This window comes from Balearica regulorum, chromosome 5 (assembly GCF_011004875.1).
Source record: "Balearica regulorum gibbericeps isolate bBalReg1 chromosome 5, bBalReg1.pri, whole genome shotgun sequence".
NCBI classification, from domain to species: domain Eukaryota; kingdom Metazoa; phylum Chordata; class Aves; order Gruiformes; family Gruidae; genus Balearica; species Balearica regulorum.
Window position 1 is genome coordinate 60,707,507 of NC_046188.1, and position 24,269 is coordinate 60,731,775.

Here is a 24,269-nt window from a genome sequence, read left to right on the forward strand (position 1 = left end):
TTATTTTCCTGGGGCTCCTCTGAGCAGAAGTTCAGCCTGCAATCCTCAGCAAGTCTGTGACACTCAAAGGTTTGTTTCAGTGAAGTTCACAGCACGAAAGCCTTATATGCCTCCCAGACTTGAATTAAAGGGTGGTACACAAAGAGTTTCTGAAGAAACACCTGCAGTGAGAGCTGTTTCTTAGCAAAGTATTGGGCCATTACTCTACCTTGCCCATAGCAGCTGTTTAAGAAGCGCTACAAGTAACGTAAGAAAGTATCCCATTTCTTCCCTTTGTGCAAGTCAGACTGACTCACAGTCTGGGATGTGCTTGTTACGTACAAAGCAAATACAAATAAAAATCATTAAGGAATGGGAATGATTAGATATGGACAATAGAGCTGTGAAGCTTGTTACCAGCACCCGTCACTCCTGGTATGTGACTGATTCCTGCCGGGCAGCCCAGACGCTGTACAGGGGCTGTACGGCTCCAAGACAGCAGCTGAGCACAGCGCGTCCTTGCCCGCAGTCCGCCTGCTCCTTTGTGGCCCAACAGGCTGCAGCAAACGTGACAGCAGGGCTTGCACTCGTCAGAGCAACAGATTGCAAAGCATCCGGTGATACCGGGGCCACGCTTATGTGGCAAAATGTGCTACGATACGAAGAGGCGAGCTGCCTGCTGCACTATGGCAAAGCAGATTGCATAGCATTAGCACTGGTGACAACAGGGCACTCATTGTGTGGGACAACAAGTCACACAGAGAATGTGCAAATGTGATTGGTTGGGCCCACTTAACATATGCACAGCAGAGTGACATATGGCAATTGGTGACTTTCCTGCCGCAGATGCTGAAAGGCTTTGTTTCGGTACAGTGCGTGGTGCAGATCCAGTACAGCGTTCCCCCTTTGGTGGGGAGCAGCCTGAGTGCCAGCAGCGCTCTCCCCCACCTCCAGGCGCCACAGACTCCTGGTGCCATGAGTGCTTCTAGCTGTGCTGAGCAGACTCTCTGGTACCGAAACCCTTCCCATCAGCCAGAGCCTGAGGCATGCTGAGAAATATGTGTAATGTAAAAACATGATGGACTCCCATTTGAACTCCTTGTGCCCTTTCCATTTGGGTTTCAATTCACATGAATTCACATATATATATATACATATCACATCACAGCCTGAAACAAACTGTATCTAAAAGTGTTTACTTTTTCATTAGAACCTTTGTTTTCAAAAGTTTCTCTCTATTAATGATATAAACAGATAAGTAGATTATGATAAATAGTGACAAATAGATTTTCTTTTTTTACTCTGTTAAGCAAAAGTTTAAATGGAGGTTAAAAAAGACAAAGCAAAATTATCTTTTCCTGGCTGTGGAACTGAGACAAAATGGAAAAAAAGGTTCTATCAGCTTGCTCATGCAGGAAAAATATTGAAGAAGATTTTGAAATCCTGGCACAGGCTGTAGCTGTGCTCACCTGTGCAGAGCCACGAGAGGAGCACAGTCTGTTAACTACAGTACCAGACTAGGGCAAAGATACAGAGAGCTATTCTCCTCTCTGCCACTGACCACCTGTGTGATCACTGGCAAATCACTTCAGCTCAACATGCCTCAGAAATAAAGATATGATACTCATCCCAGTGCACTGCTTTGCGATTGTCTGCTGACTGTAGAGCGGAAGACAAGATAGGAGCTGATCTTACAACACTGAATCATTTCACATGGGCCACATTCCCCATCAGACAGTAACAGCATCCATCAAGCTGAGGGCACAGGGGTCAAAATTTTTTCATCTTATTCCCTATTGCTGGCATTATCAGTCTTTGCTCACTTGTCATTTTATGTGTTGCCATGGTGAAGAGGAATCCAAATCTACATAGATTTAAAACACTTTGTATACAGACACACAGTCAGGGGCCAAGCAACCAAAGCCAGATGATAACTAAATTCCACCTCCTGCCATGGGATGGGGGTTGATACAAACTCTGTCCTTCCCAGATTTCTGCTTGACCAGACCACAAGATGCAGAACCAGACTGGGACATGGAGTTGGCAGCCGCTGCCGCCTCCCATAAGAGAGCAGCTTGAGAGCTGCCCAGTTGAGAGCGGTTTTCTTCGCTTTATGCTCCTTTTGTTTTTTAAGAGCTAGTGAAGGAAACGTGTTGTTTCAAAGTGAGGCTGTGCAGTAGCCATACTCTAAGTCAAGCGACTTAACATAAGTTGCTACTATCGTGTTGCAGGAGCAAGAGGCGAAGCGACAGCCATGAGTGCTGAGAACACTTTGAGTATAACTGGCTTTGCAACTGCAAATCTCCACCGTATCCAGGCTGCCCAGAGATCACCAGAGGGCTGGGCTTGCTGGCTCTATGATCCTCAAACTAATTTGTCACTGTGGTCCTCAGTAGATCCCTGAGTCGCTGTATTTCCATACAGAAATACGAGCACGTGCGGTAAGTCTGACTAGTTCTGACTGCATCATATTTACTCTGCAAGCACCGACCATCTGTGCAGCAACTGTCCAATACATCCAACGCTGCATCAGACCCTCTGAACCTGTACTGGGGTGTTGGTGCACACATTTGCAGTGCTCGGCCAATAGCCCTGGCTGACTGGCTCATCACTCAAAACTACTGATTCACCTACTCTGTTGTAACGAAATCCCAGACAAACAGCCTCAATTCTCAAACCTGGCCTGGCAAACAGTCGTGTTGGGGAACAACACAAGATATATTCAGGGAAAACTGGATTTTCAGTAGTCCTATCTCTATGGGACTGACAGCAACCTGAAGTGATCACATCAACTTACATGGAGAGGGAATATGGAAGAAGAGTTTTACCTTGAGACTAGCTCCCTCTGCAGCCTGATTTTCAGCACCCAGAACATGGCATGTCTTTCTGGACAAATATTTGTTTAACTGCTACTCACAGGTGGAGAAACCTTCTGGGAATGAATGGAGTCAGCCTGGGAAATTTGTGCTCCCTATCCTTATCAGGTTATTAGCTTGCCTCATGCTTTCCAGTATCATAATGACGGTGGACAACTATCCCAGACTGAAAAGCAGTCGGATTTTCAATTTAAAATTATGTCACTGGAAGTAATGTCACATCACCTGATAAGGTGGTAAAAAAAGAGGTAATTCCTGAATTTCCTGGAATAACGGAGAGCAGAATCTGGCCCCAGCAAACGGACCGTGCAGACTCTCTGCAGCACTTCACGTTTCTTCCCTCTGGCAGGTAAAACCCGTTCTCAGTAGGCACTTCCCCAGTGTGGTGACAGGAAAGGTAAGCGTGGCTGCCCCACGGCAGTGCGGGAGGGGAGCGGAGCGGAGCGGAGCGGAGCGATCGCAGCCGCGCAGCCCCCGCACCTCCGCGGCCCCGCAGCGACACCCAGCGGCCCCCGCGGCCCCGGGCCGGCAGCGGCTGCCGGGGGCTCCCGGGGGGCTCCGCACCGCTTCAGGGGCGGGCGTGCATCAACCCCCGGCAAACACAGCCCGGGGACCCTGCGGCGGCACTGCTAAGGGAAGGAGCCGGCCGTCTCCAGCTCCTTCCTTCACCGTTTGCGAGGCTGGACGGCGCACGGCACTGCCCACCCCGCGCCTGCTCCTCACCGTACAACCTTCTGTCAAGGTCTGGAAAGGTTTAAATTGCAATCGGACACTCGTCTAATAAACATGTTCTCATTGACATGCAGAGTGAGCACGAAGCAGGACTTAAGCCAGGGAAATTCCACAATTTATATTATACAGGAAATCAGATTAGATTATCACTGTGCATCCTTCGGGGCTTAAACCTCTGAATCTGCTGGCAGGTTAATAGCTTCTCCGTCTCCCCTCATGAGAGTAAAAAACCCAGGTCTTTCAGCCACACAGGGAGGTTAAGTGCTCACTCTCTTTATTACACAAGACACCATACCCGCTGGCCACCTTCCTCAGTTCTCATCTGCCTGGCACCTGGTACAAATTACACTGCTACAAGAGGCAGTTAACAAACTCCCTAGAAGTGCAGTTGTGCTTCATCAGCCAGGTCAACAGGCAGGAGGCATCTCCCTGTGTCAGTGCTTTTCTGCCCCAAAAGCCACTGCATCCAGTAGCATCACTTGTGTTGAGCATAAGCTACAGCTGATACGTGATTGGGTTAGTGCAAGCCATTTGCTGAGCCAGTGAGCAGAAAGCACCATGAAGAAACATCGTGCTGCTAAATCTGCGATGCATCAGCGCATAATGGAGCTCAGAGCTGCAGGCATTGCCAAGGCAGACTCTGACTTTACCACAGTTTCACTGAAAACAGATGAATGCAGTATTGTCAACTTCAGCCAGCCAGAAACCATGTCACGCACCCAAAAGTCATGTGATAGAATTTTTTAAAAGCACAATTTCAAAGAAAATTTTGCTTTTACCTTTTGGTATTTCCAGTCCGCTGTACTCAAGAGAATGGAGAATATCCCTTTTTATATTTATAATCATAAGACCTCTAGACATCTCACACAATGCCCCAGGTCTGGCTCTTAGGCCAGCACTAAATATTGAGCCATATCATAAAACTGTGGGAATTGTCAGCACTGAATAGAGGGCACATTTACAGAGACAAATAACCCCATGCAGGCAGACACAAATAACCCCTTTCTTTGCTGGACAGCAGCCAGTTTATTGGCAAGTGCCTCTTCCAAGCTCTAGACTCAGTCCTGAGAGCCAGAGCAAGCATCAGCCCAAAGCAATAGGCAAATTATGTCAATGCAACCAATATAGCTACAGCATTTAAAAGGAGACAGCACATTTACTTGACTGTGTGAAGTGTTCACAATACTTGTAAAGTTCAGGGCTCATATATGCCTACAATATAGAGACCTTATTTTTTTTTGTTTACTCTCTTCAGGATTTGTGCCTGGCTATTTCAACAGCCACTCCTGGAGGCTGAAGGGATGGATTGTTATTATATATAGAAGCCTTTAGCTAGCTAAGAGTCAGAAAAAAACCCTGAGTAATTGTTCTGAATGTTCAAAACACAGTCCACCTAGTGACAAGGCTGCATCATGTCTCCCACAAAAAGAACAACTACCTGGTAGCACGAATTGCTTGTTTGCTTTAGAAAAATAAGACCCAAACTATAAAATACAAAGACTAGTCCTGAACACGTCATCTCTTTATCTGCTGCCAGCTATTAGTTTTGTAAATGGGCTTAAGCAGCCACACCTCATTCTCTCACATAGATCTCCTCACATCTCTCTTTCATCTGCAGACGCACTTATTAAAGCTAGGTGAACACACACCTTTTCAGTGCCTCCCACTGGAGTAAAAGCTCATTGACAACATTGTGACAATAAAAGTTTGCGCAGACTACCTTTTCCAGGCACAGAGAAAGGCTAACAAAAGGGTAAGGCAAACAGTTATCCTGGGGTAACCACTGGCTAGAGACCAAGCTGAACCTGGCCACCAAGCTGCAAATTGGTACAAGCAAACTCAAAGCAATCTGTCCAAGTTTGGCAATTAAAACCTGCAAAGAGACAGTTAGGAGATTCCAGTATAGGCTTCCCATGCTGCAGCTACTTGCCAGAAGATCCCATTCTCCTATAGTCCACCCTCAAAGGACAGTTGGAAGGAGGCCTCACCATCTGGAGAAATTGTTCATGATGTTATGTGACATCAAAAAGCAAAGCAAACAGCCTGGCAAAATATTAGCCTGCTATCATGCTAATTCCCATTTGTTTTCCCTTTTGTCTCTCGTGGAGCTGCATATGAGCCTCTGAAAACTTAAAGATAAAGCTTCAAGTTTGGCTCCTCCAAAGGCACCATCCCTGGCTACAGGTTGTCAGCTGGGGATTCTCAACCACCTGGCTTCATTGCTTGATTTGGTCCAAGGACAAGCCCATCTGCTAGCTTCTGTAGCCAGCCTTCTCCTGCCATGGCTGCCTCGTCTCTAGCACACAGAAGACATGCACCTGGGCTGGCAGCACATTTGTAAATCTTCAGACAGTGTGCTACCATGCAGCTCTGCCATACGGCAGGAGGCATGTAACTGACATTTGTGGATATGGTGAGAAGCAGCAATTAAACTTCTTGGACTTCCAAATACTGTGTATATATGGGGCCGAGATATGGGGCAGTTCAAGCAGCTTAATTGCACATCTTTGACAATAATAACTATCCACAGTCATTATTAACAGCCTTGGCCTCTCCTGCAGACTGATAAACTCCACATGGGAAAACACCTGCAATACTCCTAGTGCACACTTCCAGCTTCCCGTTCCTACTTCTGCTACCAATTTTCTTTTCTCCCAGCTATCATCATTCTATGCAACACAAAATAGGAGACTAATATATCACAAGCCTAAATGCATTGTGGTCCAGACTGAAAAGTGTTGCTACAAGCTTAAACAGCATGTTTGTAAGCAATTTAAATATGGAAAGACACAATCTAATGTTATGAAAAAATAATCTACCACTTTAATGCTTTTGCAAGATTTCCATGGAATTATGATATCGTCGCAGGTAAGAATCTTACCGTGTAGATGGCAGAATTCAAACCAGCTTATGCTAGAAGATCAGTTTTCAAAGAAAATGTTTTGTTCATGATGTGCTTCAAGTGAATCATAAAACTAATGTCCCTCCCTGCTCACATGTGAGCATATGATTACATTTCTGTTAACAGGCACCTGAATCTGTTAATACTTTGGAGTGCATCCTTGAAACAGAAAAATAATTATATCCAGAAATTCCAGGGGCCAAAGTTTTCAGGTCCCTTGTTATTTCCTTGTTTCCTTATTATCCCAGCCTCATTCTTTGAAGTTTATGTATCCTTTATTGCTTGTGAACATTTTGAAGGGATCCTTCTGTTCTGCAAACAGTTTATCTTCTTTATCTGCAGACAGAGCAACAGACCACCTTCAACAGAGTATGTATGCTTATTCTTCTAAACATATCAATAATTATTTTGCTATTTTAATACATAGATTCAAATAAAATCATTAGGTTTGGACTTTGAGTCTCCATCACAGCTCCACTGCTCTCAAGACAGAGAGGCTAAATCCAGACATGGATACAAATATCCAAATAATCTTACATTTGGGTCTGAAGTTCATTATTTCAATTTTAGGTGTATTTTGATTTAGAGCTTTGATGTGCTTCAGAATAAAACTGAACTGCCAGCTGAAAAATGCTCTAGAATAAAACAGAAGACTAAACAATCCCCTGAATAAATGTCATGAGTGAATTCTGAGCATGTTTTTAGGAACTGCTCCACTGCTTGCAGCCATGCCCTCCAGTGTACTACAACCATGTTCAATCACAAGGATTTTTCTCCCCCATAATCTGACATAAGAATGTACTGCAAAACAGGCAAAGGATTTTGCAAGTATGACTTCAGACTACTACCTGAGATGCAAATTCATATTTCCAAATCAGTTACGTTTCCTGCCAGGTCCTACTAAATCAAAATAGAGCTGACAGAGTAGAGCAGTAGTAAACAGAAAAGACACTCAGCACTTGATTGAAAAATGCAAAAGAGCTTCAAAAGAAAAAGGAAGGAACAGTAGGGCATCAATCTCTTGCCTTTCCCTAGGGCTTCTTTGCATCTCCTTATTTTATTGACACTATCATCTCTTTCTGTTTTCTTAAAGCTCAGCTGTGGTGCGAGGCAGGTTCAGCAGTAATGTCAATCCAGTGAAGTAAACTAAGCAGTTGTAGCAGGATTGGCCTGCGGCCACTGATTTCAATGGGGGCTGCTGGATGCTCAGCATGACTGACAGTTAAGCTCTTTGTGGATCAAAAATCAGAATAATTTTGTTCCATCTGGCATTTTTCATGATCCCCACTGTGCCAAATATTGCAGTCACAACACCTCACTTTTTAAAAATCACCCCTCAGCTAAAGGCACAAAAGTTTAACAAGCACTTGAACAAGTAAAATGGTAGCAACAACCAACTTCTTGCATATTACGATTCTTTGGTAATTAGATAGAGACTCCTTAAACAAACCTACTTTTTTCAGGGAGTGACTACAACTGCTCTTTGAGGTACTTCATTCTTAGACCTCCAAATCACTGGTAACTAGAAAATGTAGATGGGTGTCGCGCTGCTAAACTCTTTTCTAGGTCTTTTCCAGTTCTCAAGGCAAAAGATCTGCTGGAGGTCAAACAAGTTAAACTCCAAAGATGACCTAAAGAAAGTAGAAAATAGCAGAAGTAGAAAAGAAGGCAAAAAACATGGCTTGACAGATGGATAAACTGAAGAGTGATAGAAACTGAAGGAAAGAAAGAGAAAAGAAGCTAAGCTGAAGGAAATAAAGTTTTAGACTATAAACATAAGAATTGCTGGACTTCACAGCAGGATACAGCCCAGTATCCTGCCTCAACAGTGCTGAATGGCAGATGGAAGAGTAAGGGAATGGAAGAAGCGTGTAGTCCTTTTTCCCTGACAAAGTCTTTCAGCCTTCAGAGATATACAGGGTAACAATTTCTGGAACCAGAGGTGGTAACATTTGTGTTTAATAGCTTTTGCTGGAGCTTCCTTCTGTGAATGGGTCTAGTCTGAATCCTGGTAAACCTTTGGCATTAACACCACCCTCTGGCAGTAAGGCTCACAGTCTACCTATGTTGTATATAAGTATCTCTTTATTTCTTTCAGATTTGCCACCTATTTCTTGAACTATGCGAAATAGTAACTGATGCTTTCCTAGTCACATTCTTTACTCCATGCATGATTTTTACACTTTTTCTATCTCACTCCCAGCCAGTTGTCTTTTTCTGTCTTAAAAACCACATGTCATGCTCAACACAGAAGGTGGTCCATATCTTTTACTACCCTATCTGCCTTTACCTTTTCTAGCTCTACTATTTTTCTTTGGAGGTATAATCATGTCAAGGGAACCTGGATTTATTTCTGCAAATTCCTTTGAATTCTTCTGAAAGCACCTCCTTGAAAGCAAATGGTAAAATATTTAGCAAATCTCTGCACTTGTATGTTTCTAGAAGTGTTTTCAGAACCATGATGACCTCCTCTCCATACCACATACAACTGACAGAGCCTGGAATAAGCATCAGATCCCAAGAATGTATAAACAAAAGCATGAATGTTAACATAGAAATGATCTTATTGCAGGCTCTGTGTCTTATTGCATATGAGTATTGTACAATACAGTGAGGACTGTGGAGTGCTCATTGCACAAACACTGTGCTGTCATCTGTGTGAAGTTAGCTTTTTTATTGAATTATTTGGGGCAAACAACAAGCCCTGTCAAGGTAAGTGTGTGGTTAAAAAAAAAGCGCCAAGTTGAAGATATTTCCAAGTTAGAAGGAAAATACTGAAAATTCAGAAATAGAAAAAAATGGGAAGAGTCTGGAAAAAAGAAAATTATCTCCAGATGGAAGACATGGGGATGCCAAAAGTCTTGAAGACTTTTTATTTTAATCCCAATTCCCTAAACATTTGATGTTGTTTATAACACAAAATTGCTTGTATTGTTTGTATGTTACTGCCTGATTTCTAAAGCGATGAAACAAGCTGTGGAAGCCACAGCAGGGTTCCCTTTTAAACATTAAATCAATGCACTACATCTGTTGAAATCCTGGAGAGCCCAAGGCAGCAATGCCAAATTCCAGAGTCTGTACTCAGCAGGAGTCGTGTGGTAAACGTCTGCATTTAGGTTCAAAGTTTGGCTTATTAGCTGTCATCCTCTGAAAACTCTTTGGAGGCTGTTCAGTCAAAGTGCTGGAACTGAGAGTTCTCCCCTCCCACCTTCAGCAACATTTCTTATACAGTAGAGGCCGTGAAAAGCCTTGGACCATACAGGGAAGGACAGTGAGGGGAACTCAGCTGAGCCCCATGGTTACTTCAGGACTTCATAAAGGCACTGTCCCAAGATGGTGTTTTAATGTTTTTTACAGAGAAGAGTTTTCCACCTTTTTCTCTGTGGTGAAAGATGGGAAGTTCTCTGAGCTGACCAGAATGTACTGACACAGAAAACTTCAATGGAGTTAAGAAGTCATGAAAAGCTCCCAACACCCACATACAGATATGCCTAATGTTCAAAACAAACAAACAAGCAAGTTAAGAATTTACTTTACTAAACTCTCCAAAAGCCTGATGTCTGTCTGTCCTCCCACTGTTTATGCACACAGGAATCAATCAAGTTGGGAACAGAAAGCCTACCAAAATACCATCAAAGGTCTGTGCAACACTACGTTCAGCCCCAGTGACTCTGGGACTGCTCCCACTACTGCACGCTCAGACCTCTCCAGCAACACACTTAAGCATATTCATTTCATATATCTGCTTAGATGCAATTAAATCCTCAGATTTGGGCCTCATGGTAAAAATACTCTGTCCCCTCTGCAAATTTTCTGGGGAGCACATAAAGAGAAGGGTTAAAAGGACATTTCCCGGTTTCTAACCCTAAGATGCTGCAAGTTTTCAGTGGGCGACATCCCTTGACATGCTGCAGCCTGCCTATCTACCTCAGTGTCTTTGTTTCTAGAATGGAAATGATTCCTGCTTGTCAAGTGGGGGCGTTGAAAGAATGTATTTGCTATTCATTCCTCTGTTCCTGGAATGAATAGTAAAAAACATGTCAGAAGGAGTTCTTGCTTAATGACTGTGATGCAGCACTGTTTTTTTCTGAGGTAGTGATGATGAGAGTCAATGGCACAAAGCAGTGAGGATGACATGCATACTCCTACACACTGGACCCTTAGTTTAAAATGACTGTATAGTCCACTGTGTGGTTTGCCAGACATCTCATATGATATTGCATTTTCTTACTCTAATGTGAAATCCTAAATCTGACCTGAAATGTCAAACAGGACACATTTTTCTTTTGTTTTCATAGCAACCGTCTGCTTTTCTGGATACTGTTTCGGGGCTTGCCAGGAATCTGGCAAAGCGGCCACTACAAACACACGTATGCAGGGATAAAGTGCACAGGCTGGTCAGATGATGTCTGTCTTGGGCTTTTGGCTCACCTAAACAGCTCTGCACAGGTGACCCATTCACAAGCGATTTGCCTGCCTGCAACTGTAGAGGCACTGCATCCAGAGCTTCCAAAAACTTTGCAGTAAGCATCCCTAAGGTATTACAGAGAAAAATTTGGCTCAGGGTTAAATCTAACTTAATATTAGGTGTTGGAACATGGTTGTACCACTTTTACTGCTTGTGTCCAAGTGTTACAGACAGAAGATTTCATCCTAAGAAGCAGTGAAACTCAGAATGATTTGGTGCGTGAAGGGCAATTAGTTAAATGCAAGCTGCTACAGTGGGGCAAAAGAGTGAATGCAGTGCCTGGACATTGAAATGAAGGAACCTTGCCTAGAAGTATACTACTACTACATTTGGTATTACTACAACAACTGTATGGTACCTAGTTCCAGTGCTAAGAAGTGAAGAAAGATCAGCTGATATACTGAAGAAAAGACAGTGGAGAGCTGTGAGAATGATTAAAAGGGCTGAGAAAAGATGCTTTAGTTTCTCATATGAATATAACAAGAAATATAAAAAGATCCAATGATGAGAACCAACCCCTACAATATTCACACTAGAAATATGTAAGATTTTGGAAAAAAAACCCAACAAACCTTTGGAAAAGCATACCAAGATTTATTACAGATTTTACCTCATTACAAATCTTAAATTCAAAATTGGTTGCATTTGCTAAAAGAGATCCTCTAGTTCAAATAAATTAAGATACTGAATTCTGATGATCTGCTTAAATGGGAAGCTAAAATCTATGGTTAGAATTGTCTTTTCTGGTCTGATCTACAGACACAGCCTTTTCATAATGGGTAGGTTTTGAACCCTCCTTTCCTAATTCTGCTGCTTTTCAGAACAAATTGAGTCTCCAAATTTGCAGCTGAAACTATTGAGATTTTGCTTAAAAAAAACCAAACAAAAAACCCCCCAAAACCCCAACAAAAAGTACCCCCCCCCAACCCCACAGAAAACAAAAACCCCACAAACTGTTCATTTCTGCCACTATTCACCTCCTAAGGAAGAGAATTACATTTCAAAATAGTGCAGACATTACTAGTGGTATCTCTGACAAAAAACTAACAGTATTCACTTCTGGAGAGGGTATCCTTTAATCCCCTCATCAGCCTCATTCAATAATTCAGCTAGCTAATCTCTTCCCTAATTTACTCAGGACTGTCCAACTGGATTGATCCCACTGGTTGGATTTCTCACCTGGCCTGTAACAGGATAGAAGACTGTACCACAAGGAGATCAGGTCTCTCTCAGGTTGTCTGTTTCTCAAGAGAAGGCAAAAATAGGTGATTTGCCCAGATAGATAAACTGTAATTCTGTGCAGCAGTATCAATTCAGACACAATGAAACTGCATCTGCCTTAAGACACAACCTAAGCGATTTCCTTGCATGGAATTACAGTTGCCTGCATGAAGGCATAATTTGGTTCTCAAGTTAACACTTCAATGCATTAAGATTTTTTATGTAAAATAAAGCTTAATCTAATTCTACTTTCCATAGTATAATTTACTCAGTATGATCAAATGTGTGTTGCATAATAAAAATACACACACACGCACTGCATAGCACTATTCAGTTTTTAGTATCCTGCTACATTCTATATGCTGCTATTCTTACGTAGTGTGATGTCTATATTTAATGGGAGCCTGCAAACAAGCACTACCCTGAGACCAAAGATGCCCAGCCGGTACCTGGAGGCCACACTCTCAGTTCTCCTCCTCCTGCTGGTCATAATGCCACTCGCTATTACCTGAATTGAAAGCAAAGATGCAACTGCTTCAAAAGGGGAAGTTCTGCCTTTGTACTACCTAATGCAGGGAACTGAAGAGATGATGCATGTGTGTATTTCATACAGGTGTTTTTGATATGGGGATAGACTATATTCAAAGTATCAGAGTCTTCCCAAAACAAACACCCTGATCAACCAAATTATTCAATCTAACAGAAGATGACCAGTTTTTTTACAGGATGCCTCCATGTACGTTCTTGACTGATATATTTTTCAAAATTTAAAAATACAGAGTCTTAACGGCAGCTGTAACTTCAAAAACTCATGCTGAAATCTCTGGCTTCTTTGTCTTTAAACAGAGAGAACCAGCACAGACTGTTCTTATTAGACTTTTCTCTAGTGACACTAAGCCAATGTAACTTATACTCAGTCTTGTAACCTTTGTGCCTTGAATACCATGCAAAGGGTGGGTGGCTTTTTTGGCAGAGCAGATTGGTAAACCTGTGATGCAAATATTTTGACTGCTTAGTCACTCCAGCTCCAATTCTTGTGAGAAGGTTCTAGAGATTGATCTGTGTGTCCTGGCAGGTGGAGAGAAGAAGGGGTTGGGAACAGGTGGAAAAAAAAAAAAAAAAAGATTGCTTACCAGTAATAGGAATTAATTAATGTTTGTAAAGCACTTTGAGACGAAAAGCAGTACATGAGCCTAAATATTATTAAATAATTGAAGCTCTCTGAGTGGGGGGATCATGGAATAACAACAGGGATTTTTGTTGTCTGTGTGTCTGACTATTAAGCTTCTTTTGCTTATATATGACCATTTGTGAAATAGTCATGAAAAAACACCCAACATAGTAACCAACAAAACCAGTGAATCAGAACTGCTGATAAGACCATAGGCACAACAGCGTGGGAGTTCTGTCTCAAATACAAAGGTCCTTCAGGTTAAATATACTGTAAAGTACACAGGAAATAAACACTCACGCACCAGGGGATGAAATTCTGACCTCACATTAATGTCAGTTCCTAAAAACTCCACCAGCCCTGAAGTACATCACTGCAAATCTCATTGGAATATTAACTAAAGAAATTACTGGCACTACAGTATGTGCCACAGAGGAATAAAGCAAGTACAGCACCAATAGTCCTTGCAATTGCTTCAGACACCTGTAAAATATCAACAATACCTAGAACAAAAATCTACAAATCATCTAGCAAAGACTGCAGCTCTGAACAATAAACAATGTGCACTTGCAAAGAAATCTTGTTGCACAAACTTCACTTTTCCTGGGTTGCAAAATTAGTGGATGCACAGAGTATGACAGGCTTTTGCTTTGGGGATTTTATTTAGCCATTTGCTACAGCAGCTTCCTGTCGTACTCAGTTCAAACTGCCTCAGACATAAGCAGTCACAGGATGGAAAATTGGCAGAAGCTCTATAAACAAAGGATAACAATCACCAGCAAAGTGTTAGAGGAGGTGAGACACTCTAATGGAGCACCACAGGGACTGCTAGTGCCTGTCTCATTTAGAAAATCTAAATAAAATTAATAGAAGTACCAAGCAGTAAAAGGGCCAGTTAAAGGAAGGGGGATTCCCTGACCATGTGGAGTACTACGCCTTAATAGTTACCACAAAATTTGCTCAGTTCTGTGTTTCTCCACCACACATGAAATATGAGAAGTAAATTTTACTTAACAGAGATTCCACTGGCAAGTGTCATATACTGCCACAAAATAAGATGGATTTGTAGGTCAATGAAAGTCTATGTGCCTGAAGGAAATAATCGACACCATAAATAATAAATGTGAGAGAAAAATTCCAGTATTTGGGAGGGGTACTAGAGTACAAGTCTTTGATTGCAGACAGTAAGTCACTTGATACATCTTTGCATGTCTCAATACATATTGTTTTCTGAGTTAAGACCCTAAATAGGGGCATTTAGAAAGTTGCGTTTGATTTGAAGGAGTAAGGAATGGTGGAAAACCTCATCTCCTCTGTAACAAAAGAAAGATTTTTCTAATGCTTCTCCGTTAAATACTTCTAAGAAGTATCCTAATGGCACTTTGCTATACCCAGCTTTAACACAGATATGCTGTATAAGGGAGAAATCTTAAAACTTCCTCTGAATCCTATTATATATCCCTATATAGGGACACTGAACTTGGAGCCACATAAAAATGATTGCCCCTATGCTAGATGTCAGACAGGCTGAGTATGAATGATAGTGTTCCTTGACATTCTGATGTCAGAGCTCTTGATTACTACTGTAGCTAAAGTCCATCTCTGGCCTTAATAAGCTACTATGGTAAATTTTTAGGAATCGTCAAATCATTTAGGTTGGAAAAGACCTTTAAGATCATTGAGTCCAACCGTTACCCTAGCACTGCCAAGTCCACCACTAAACCATGTCCCTAAGCACCACATCTACACGTCTTTTAAATACCTCCAGGGATGGTGACTCAACCACTTCCCTGGGCAGCCCATTCCAGTGCTTGATAACCCTTTTCGTGAAGAAAATTTTTCCTGATATCCAATTTAAACCTCCCCTGGCGCAACTTGAGGCCATTTCCTCTTGTCCTATTAATTGTTACTTGGGAGAAGAGACCAACACCCACCTCGTTACAACCTCCTTTGAGATAGTTGTAGAGAGTGATAAGGTCTCCCCTCAGCCTCCTTTTCTCCAGACTAGATAACCCCAGTTCCCTCAGCCACTCCTCATCAGACTTGTTCTCTAGACACTTCACCAGCTTCCTTGCCCTTCTTTGGACACGCACCAGCTCCTCGATGTCTGTCTTGTAGTGAGGGGGTCCAAAACTGCCAAAACTGAACACAGAACTCAAGGTGTGGCTGCAGATGGAGGGGAGAAAACCAAACAGTTGGAGGCTGCTTGTGCAAAAAACATGACGTGCAAATATTACTGTGAAAGACACTTTCTGAAACCTTTGCCCATCCCATATGAATACCCCTTTAGGCACTCCTCCTTTCCAGAACATGAGTGTTGACTGCAAGATGACTGTTATCATCCAGCTCCTGGCACAAATGGTTGTGATAGCTAATGTAGGGAAATGATTGCATCACCTTCAGAAGTAAGAGATTTGATTAGGAGAGTAAAATCACTTCCTTTAACCACTGTGAGTTATATAGAGTTCAGTTTCAACACACAGAAAATGCCCACTGATGGGGCATTTGGCTTCCTGTCAAAATATTTGATCACATTCTTAATTTTAAATATGTAATTCACTAATTTCAAGAACCTACTTTGATTTAAAGGTGACACCTTGCTAAATGAGAATCAGCTTACCATCAGTCTACAACTGTACTTATCATCCTCATAGCAAAAGACAAAGTAAATTACTGGAAATGAGAAATGAATTTACCTCACTTCTCTACTTTCATGAATGAATTCTGTTTTGCAATCGTATTTACGACGCTTAATTAGTTTTCCTCTTTTTACATTCCATGTAATTTCATTTCATCTCATTACCAGTAAGATTTATGCAAATCTATCCCCTGCCAGTGTGTGATTGTGTACTGTGGAGCTGTGGGAACCTACAGCTGATTTGCTGAGATCTCACCCTGGTGCTCAGATCTGGTAGAGCTGGGCTCCAGTGCTGTAATGACTGTCTTGACCTCTCCTTGTTCCATGCAGCCCTGTAGCCAGTTACCCATCTTTACAAGGTCTCAAAATAAACTTCTTTGGGTAAAGAGGTAAGAGTTCAGATCAAAACATGCAGACTGTGCTCTTTTTAGTTAACTCTTGTGCTAGCTTACCAAACTATTATCTGATGCCAGAAGGTTATCTGGTTTGTGCTACAGGTTTCTTTTCAGTAATGTAAAGATACACTGAATACAAAATGTGGCTTTTGACTACCATAGCTTTCTCCAGGCTGGGTTATGGAAGAAAACTCTAGCATAATAAAGAGCTTCCCACGCCAGCATGATCCCTGTTGGAGCCCTGCAATGAGAGACTGGCTCTGGAACTCCTCTGCGACCTCACAGCACAAGCAGGAGCTGTTCTTGTCAAGTCTTCTGTTTCCTTGTGTATCGGCTGATTCTCTGTCTTTCTCAGCCCCTGAAAATGAAGTCAAAGACACAGCATTCCGAGAAGATCTGGGCAATCTGTTAGAAAAAACTATTCTGGGGGAAAACCGTCACACTAGGAAACTATTTTTCCTGTTGTTTTTGCACAACCTGCAACTGTTGTAAAGATTCAGATTCACACAGGCTCAGCTGAAGGCAAAGTGGGCAACCTGTGCTCTGGCCATGCAGAAGTAGGCAAAACGCATGCTAAGGTAAACCATAGCATCCCGGGCAAGGGTTTAGATATGCAGAAGGCTTTTCTGCTGGCCAACCTGAAACAGCGCACCCCGTTTTTAAGAAGGAGACCGACTGCTTTTTATCCAAGTGAAAGCGAGAGCCACGCAGAAGCACTGGTGAAGATCAAGGCGCCTTCGCCAGCTGGAGCCCAAATCCCGACCAACGCAAATCCACTCCCGATGCCCGCTTCAGCAGCGCCACGTTTCCTCCAAGGAAGCCTAGGCCAGGCCCGGGCGACACCTCCGACGGCGGCCGCCCCGCTGCCCGCCCGGCAGGCAGCACCCCCCGGCACCGAGCCCTGAGGTGACCGCGGCTTCTGCCCCGGCACGCGCCCCCGCCCAGCCCAACGGCTCTCCAACGGCCGCCGCGCGCGCCGGCAGAGGGCGGCAGAGACCGGGGAGCGGCGGCGCAGGAGCCGGGGCGCAGGCAGGCAGCCCCGGGCTCGGCTCAGCGCCGCCACCGCCGCGGCGTGGAGGGCCCCGCAGCCGGCGAGGGGTGCTGCCCCACGCACCTCTCTGCCCTGGGCACAGCTGCAGGAGCGGGAAGACGCCGGGAGCCGTCCCACCCAGTGACCAGCAAATGCGTTCTAAGCCGCTCAACACTTGTGTAGGTCAGCGAAGTGGCAGGTCGTGACAGACTTCTGTCGTGCCACCTGGAAACCCTCCCTGACGGTGGCAGAGTACAGACAGACACGGAATACATGTACAGTAGGTGCGACTCCAGCAGTCTGCACACAGCAACTTAACCAGGGCATTACAGCCTTCACACTCTGCGAGGGCAGACAGCACCAGTTAGTGACTGTGTGGAGATGGGCAAGTAGCTGCAGACTGGAGACACAAAACTCTGGCAGGAATCTGAAATTAGAGACACGGTCCTGTGTGCATCCAGCAATCTACAGCCAGTGCTGCTGAGGAAATCAGTAACATCAAAAGGAGGGTGACCAAGTTAAAGCTTTGTGGGGCACCAAGTCCCACATCTCCTGGGAAGGCAGTTCCCATATACCTCTGCAAGGAACATATTTCACCAAGTTAGCGAAATTCCCTCTGAGCAGAAACTCAGAAGAACCTGTTGGCTAGTGGTGGTAGAAGTGGCTGGAGAACTGCAGCAACCAGAGCTGGTGCCTACAGCCATGGGGAGGAGACATGCGGATGCCACCCACACTGGTGTGGTGCTAGGAGCTTGCCTCAGGCCCGGCTGGGAGACAACTAGGAAATTAGAGGGAATAAGGTACTTTTGGAGCCGTGCCAGTATAGTCTGTGATACACAATTCAAAACATTTCATATACTTTGAAACACAGACCTCAGAATTGATGTGTTAATTCCATAATGGCAGGAGGAACCAGACTCCCAGTGACTGCACTGGGCTTTGGAGCAGGCTCAGCAAGAGGTCGATATCATCTAGAAGTCATGGAGTGATATTGTTCTCTCCAACACTGTGTGAACTTGTTTTGACACCTGAAATGGAATGGATCACTGCCTATTTTTAACCCACAGTAAGCCAATGAGAAAAAAAAAAAACCCACCAATAAAAAAACAGCAGGCGTATTGGTATATGGCAGAAGGAGCTGAACAATGCAAAGTGGGATGAACGTGCCAGGTCAAACAGAGTGGAAGGGAGGACGGGGGAAATCCTTCCCCCCCAGTACAATACCTGCTAGGAAGGGGATCCTGTTATTTCACTGTAAGCCTAAATCTCAGGGCCCAAATTTTACCAATTTTCAGTACATATAAAATGTTGAAGAAATGCCATTTCTTAGCAAAACTGAAATTGTAAGAAGCAACACCATACATGCAGGCTTATGATACAATTTTCACCTTGTCTAGAGCATAACAAAACCATCTGTGGGACTTAATCACTTCAGCATTGTCCAACCCAGTGGGAATTGGAAGTGCTCACCAGCCCAAACACACAGTTACAAGATCAGCTCTTTGACAGGAAAATGCTGCAATCATGTGGGCAGGATCTCTTAAAGAATTCTCCTTTCAAATAGTGGGGATCTTCTCTCTCAAGGAGTGAAACTTTGGTGAAGGGGAAATGATTGAGGAAGTTTCTGGGTTTGAGATTTGCTTCTTGCCTCCACTACGTCCCTCAGTCCTACGGAGACAGTCACTAAATCTGCTTCAACTTTCCAGTTCCTGTAGTCTATAAATCAGCCAGAACTCCTCTTGACCTTGGTGGGAGGTTTGCATGATGAAAGCCAGCAGAAGAGAGACAGGAATGAAAAATCACATACAAGAGCCTTCCTTTTCTTTCTTTTTTTTTATTTAAAGAAAAGTATTTCTAGCAATGAGAAATCTTTTCTACTCCTAAGGGCAAACTTTGGAAGCAAAATAACTGTTACATGTGTATATCCTATTATTTGTTAACAGGTTTCACACAAGTTACTTGCTCAAATCACTTTGAAAACATTTCCTTTAATATAGAAACACAGGAGATAGATTAAAAGCATGCAAGTCTCCTGCTGAATGCCAGAGGCTCTGGAACACTGAACTCAGCACTTTGTAAAATTATCTCCCTTCAAAAGAATTTTCTGCTGTACTGGTTGAAAAGGAAAAGAGAGGCAGAAGCCAAGTAATGCCAGAGAGAATTCAAGTCAATTCCATTAGACATCCATATTCATCCTGCATCCTGCTCACACCACCCTCCACTCATCAAACTCAGGTTTCAAACACAGCTGGCCACACCTAGCTGCGGGCTGGACAACTGCAGTGCCTCAGCTATGGAAGGTGCTAGAGCACCATGGAAATAGGCTATTAAAGGGCAACAGTGCCCAAAGGAATAGTTGTGGGAGTCACTGCCTCCTCATTAGTTGGCCTGCACCAGCTTGTCACAGCCGGCAGTGGTGCAGTGAGGGCAGCAGTAGGAAAGGTGATGGCACCTCTGGCTTCAGGGCACAAAGCAGACCCTCTGTGCCCTGCACTGGGGCTGCCAGCTCAACGCCTCCCAACTCAGGCAAGTCCAACACTGAAAAGCTGGTGGCGCAAGTGAGACCTAGAAGTCCAGAGCCAGTATATTTTCAAACTTGCCTGGTCTATTTCTGCATCCTTGTTCTCTCTCTGTAAAACAGAAGTGTAGTTGCTCTCTTTCCCCAGTATACCTTTAACTAGTCCCGGTCCTAAAAAGTATACATGTCTAACTATGTGCCCATACAGTAACCAGCCTGACAGGACCCTGGCCCTGGCTGTGACCTTTCTAGAGCTCTATTTACCTGAAGGCTCCAACCTGCCATTTGGAAACCACAATTAGCCCTGTGAATAAGGAAAACTATATATAACAGAAAGTTTGGGAAAATTATTCTCCAAGTTCTTCACTCAGGTTTCATTTCAATCCTTGGATTAAAAATTTTCACACAAATCCACTCTCATTAAAGATGGTGAGAGCTCTGTGGATATCTAGACATTTCTATCACACCGATCATTGTTATACCAGGGCACCAGCTGCAGGTAGGCTCCATTTCTCAGGATTTAGTCTGGTGTACATTAAGAACTTCACTGTCAAATACCCCGATACAGGATTTCAGCTTCCTTTCAACTTTTAGCCAAAAGGCTTCATATCACTAATTTGGGCTGCAGTTTGAGTAAGCATGTATTCTAATAAGGGAAAGATGAGCTTAATTTGTCCTAGGCTATGAAGATTGGAGGATTGTGCCATATAGCTCTGAGCATCTCCAGCTTCCCTTGAAGCCTGTGGCAGCAACCCAAGATCTCTCTGGATCAAGTCTTCACTCATTCAGAAGGTAATTCTCCTGGGATTTTCAATAAGGTCTATTTTTCACTCCTGACACTGCTTCTATGCTACTAATGTTAGAGTTTCTGCCAAATATGCAAGGCTTCCCTTCCTGTCCTCTATTTCTCCTTTTTTTCTTTCTTTAAAAAAAAACAAACCAAAACACAGAAACCCCCACCAACAAAAAACTCCAAACAAACAAAAAACCTCACCCCACAGTGATGGGTTCAGTTTTCCTTTTTTTTTTTAATTTATTGTTTTGCTTTGTTATTTTTATATAGCACTTTTCATAGTAGGAGTGGTTCAGTGGAGCTAGATCACGCATAGCAGTGGTCAAGAAGGATGTTAGGAGACTGGATACCCAAAGCACAGAGCTATAAGCAGTAAGCAGCTTGACATGTCTGAGACTGTGTCTATGAGTAGTACATCGAATACTGACAAGTTCCTTAGGAAAAACAGACCTCAAGCTGTCAAGAGTGCTAAAACTCTAAGATGGAGAAAAGTCACTTAACTTTTCATGCTCAAAGGTTGTCTTTCCTTCCTTGTATCTGTGTTAAGAAACACTGCCAAAAGCAATGACTGATGCTGGTACAAGTAGGATAGAAATGAAACGGAGGAATAAAAGACTGAAAAGAATAGAGGACTTGTCATAACAATGCGGGATTGAAAATCTGCGGTTAAGGTGTTTTTTTTTCAATTCAAATAGTATCAATTTATACAGTGCCTTCTACTTAAAAACAAGTAGCTGACAAAGTTTTAGAGTTAAAAGTGCATTTTATAATGATAAATTAAATCAAGCTAAGTTTCCTTGCTAAAACAAAGTACATGGGATTCAAAGGTTGCTATGAGTTACAACAACAAGAAACTGTAGGCAATACAGCTTCAAAAAGGTGTCTGGACCAAATCATAAGCTGACATAAGTTATCATAACTTTAAGAAGTTAATTGACTTTAAGCTACTAAAAATCTGATTTATGATGAATATTCCTAGTAGAAGTAACAGACTCATTTGTGTTCTGCATATAAAACACCCAAATCAACTTTATTTATTATTATGTGTACTAATTAGTGATACATAAGTCTCAAGCCCTCGCTTGATTTAAAATATATATGCTCCATTATAACAGCAGCCTTTTCAGCTGGTAAATATTAAATCATTAAAAAATTATGACTCTTAAGTCATTAAAAGCCAGTTAACAGGAAACACTGTAAATGTGGCCTGCTGGTGTTATTTTTCCCACTGAATAGTCAGCTTTTGACAACTGACTTTACAAGCACACAGCAGAAATGCATGCAAGGCATCTGGAGTAATCAACTGCCAGCAGAACCTACACCCACCCCAGAAGCCCCATGAGACTCCCTGAGAATTGTTTATAAAGTAAAGGATAAGACTGGAGGGTCTTTACACTAACAAGAGAATTACAATGCAGCAGCCCACTGCAGCACAAGAAGCTGATGACGGATGGAGTATCATTCTTTCCTGAGTGACAAGTAAATGAGGCAGATACAATCTCACTTTTAATACAGTTGTCAATCTGTAAGCTAACCTGAAAAATCTCTAGTGCAAAAAGCACAGCATTATACAGACAGGCAGGCACATTAATAATCAGTCTTTTCACTTGTTGCATGTAACACCTGTGTGGTTTTGCGAGGATTCAGGCCTTCCAAAAACTTGGACTACATGTCCACTACATGGATGCAGGCTCTAGATAGGGTCCCCATCTCTGCCAGGGTCATTCGCTGTATTTTACAGTGCTGTGTCAATTCTTGTTTTTATCAATGTTGCTGTCACTTCCTTTAAAACAAAACTCTAGAAGCTGCCAGATCCAACTGATTTTCTTGACATCCCCTGGATTTTTCTTTTCTCATTTTCCTTGCACTGCACTTGCTGTCATCTCTCCGTTGCTTTCATTACGATTTAATACTTATAGCTTAGCTAGGGATCATACCATCTTATTAAGCTGAGAAAAAGGATAAAGCAAAAATCATAAGGATAAAGCAAAATCATTTTTTTTATAGCAATGTAAGAAGGTTGTGGAGGCCCCATCCCTGGAAGTGTTCAAGGCCAGGCTGGATGAGGCTTTGAGCAACATCGTCTAGTGGAGGGTGTCCCTGCCTGTAGCAGGGGGGTTGGAACTAGATGATCTTTGAGGTCCCTTCCAACCCAAACCATTCTATGATTCTATGATTCTGTAAGTGCTAAACAATTCAGGTGTCTTCTACAATGTTATTTTTCAGGTTTGTGCTGGGCCATCCTGAGGGAAACAGAGCATTTCCTTAGATCACACCATCTTCCTAGGACTCTGAGGAAAGCCATGCTTCAAAGATTAACACACCCTATTTCCCTGCTGCATGCACCCAATTCCAGGGCTTCTTCCACATTACTTTAACCTAGGTTCCCTTCTCACATTGCATATAATCACTCAAATTTTTCCACCAGCTTAAGCTGCATCTCATTTTATTTTCTGTCCATGGAACCCATCCAGGACAGATCTGCTCAAGGGAAAGAACAGCATCATTGAAATCATCTTGCTTTCAAAAGAGACTTCTGGCCTCCGGACCAAATCCAGCTGCCACTGTTAATGTCAGAATGGGGTCAGGGGCCACGTGAATATACACAGTCTATATCCAGCTTCATATTCTCTTTAAGTCCTTTTGCATTATCTTTTGTTGAAATAATTTTTAAAGCATCCTTATTTATTAATCTATGAATTTTATTTACTCACTTGAACTACTCACAAAGGCTTGGTTTGAGTTAGGCTAGTTTTATGATGATCTACCAAGAATAGGAAAGAAAAATGTTTAGAAATGGGTCAAAGATAAAAATGTCTTAGGGTAATAATACAAAAGTTCAGAAGTAAGGCTTTGGGAATGTTTTCTGCAAAGAGTTAGAAAGATCACAACTGGACAGAATGAGGCTGGAGAATGTAATAATCTCACAGTTTTAATTCAGTAAGGATTTCAGATACTTGAAAAGTAAATTACACTTCTTACATATGGCTTCATAGCTACATATTTAAACCTTTATCTGAATGTGTCTGTGCTATAGAAGCTGAAATCAACTACTGATCCTACAAACAGAACAGGCAAAACATTGCCTGTTAAGTACATTTATAGGACAGACTTCAAAATCAAACAATTTAATGGTAATAGTGGAAATACTGAAAGTTCTGTTCATTCCAACACTGAGAATTCCTTTGTCCTCATTCTAATCTGCCAAAACATCTTACTGCAATGATACATCCTGATTTTACCATCTCGCACTTCAGGGTTCTGACAGTTTTAGAAAGCTCCCTGCAATGTATTTCACCGGAAAAAAGGATGTCACTAAATCTAAACACAAAAGAGATCCATACACAATATATAGGTAAACCCTAAGTTCGCACACAAAACTTCTGATTCTTACAAATTTGAGTGAATGTGTTTGTGAGGTGGCAGAATAAGAATACACACTTCATAGTCGCAGACAAGAATCTACGTCACTAACTCCAGCTCAAATAATATATAATTAAATTCAAACCCTCTCTTTGTACCTGCAAGAATTGCCTTACAGAAATG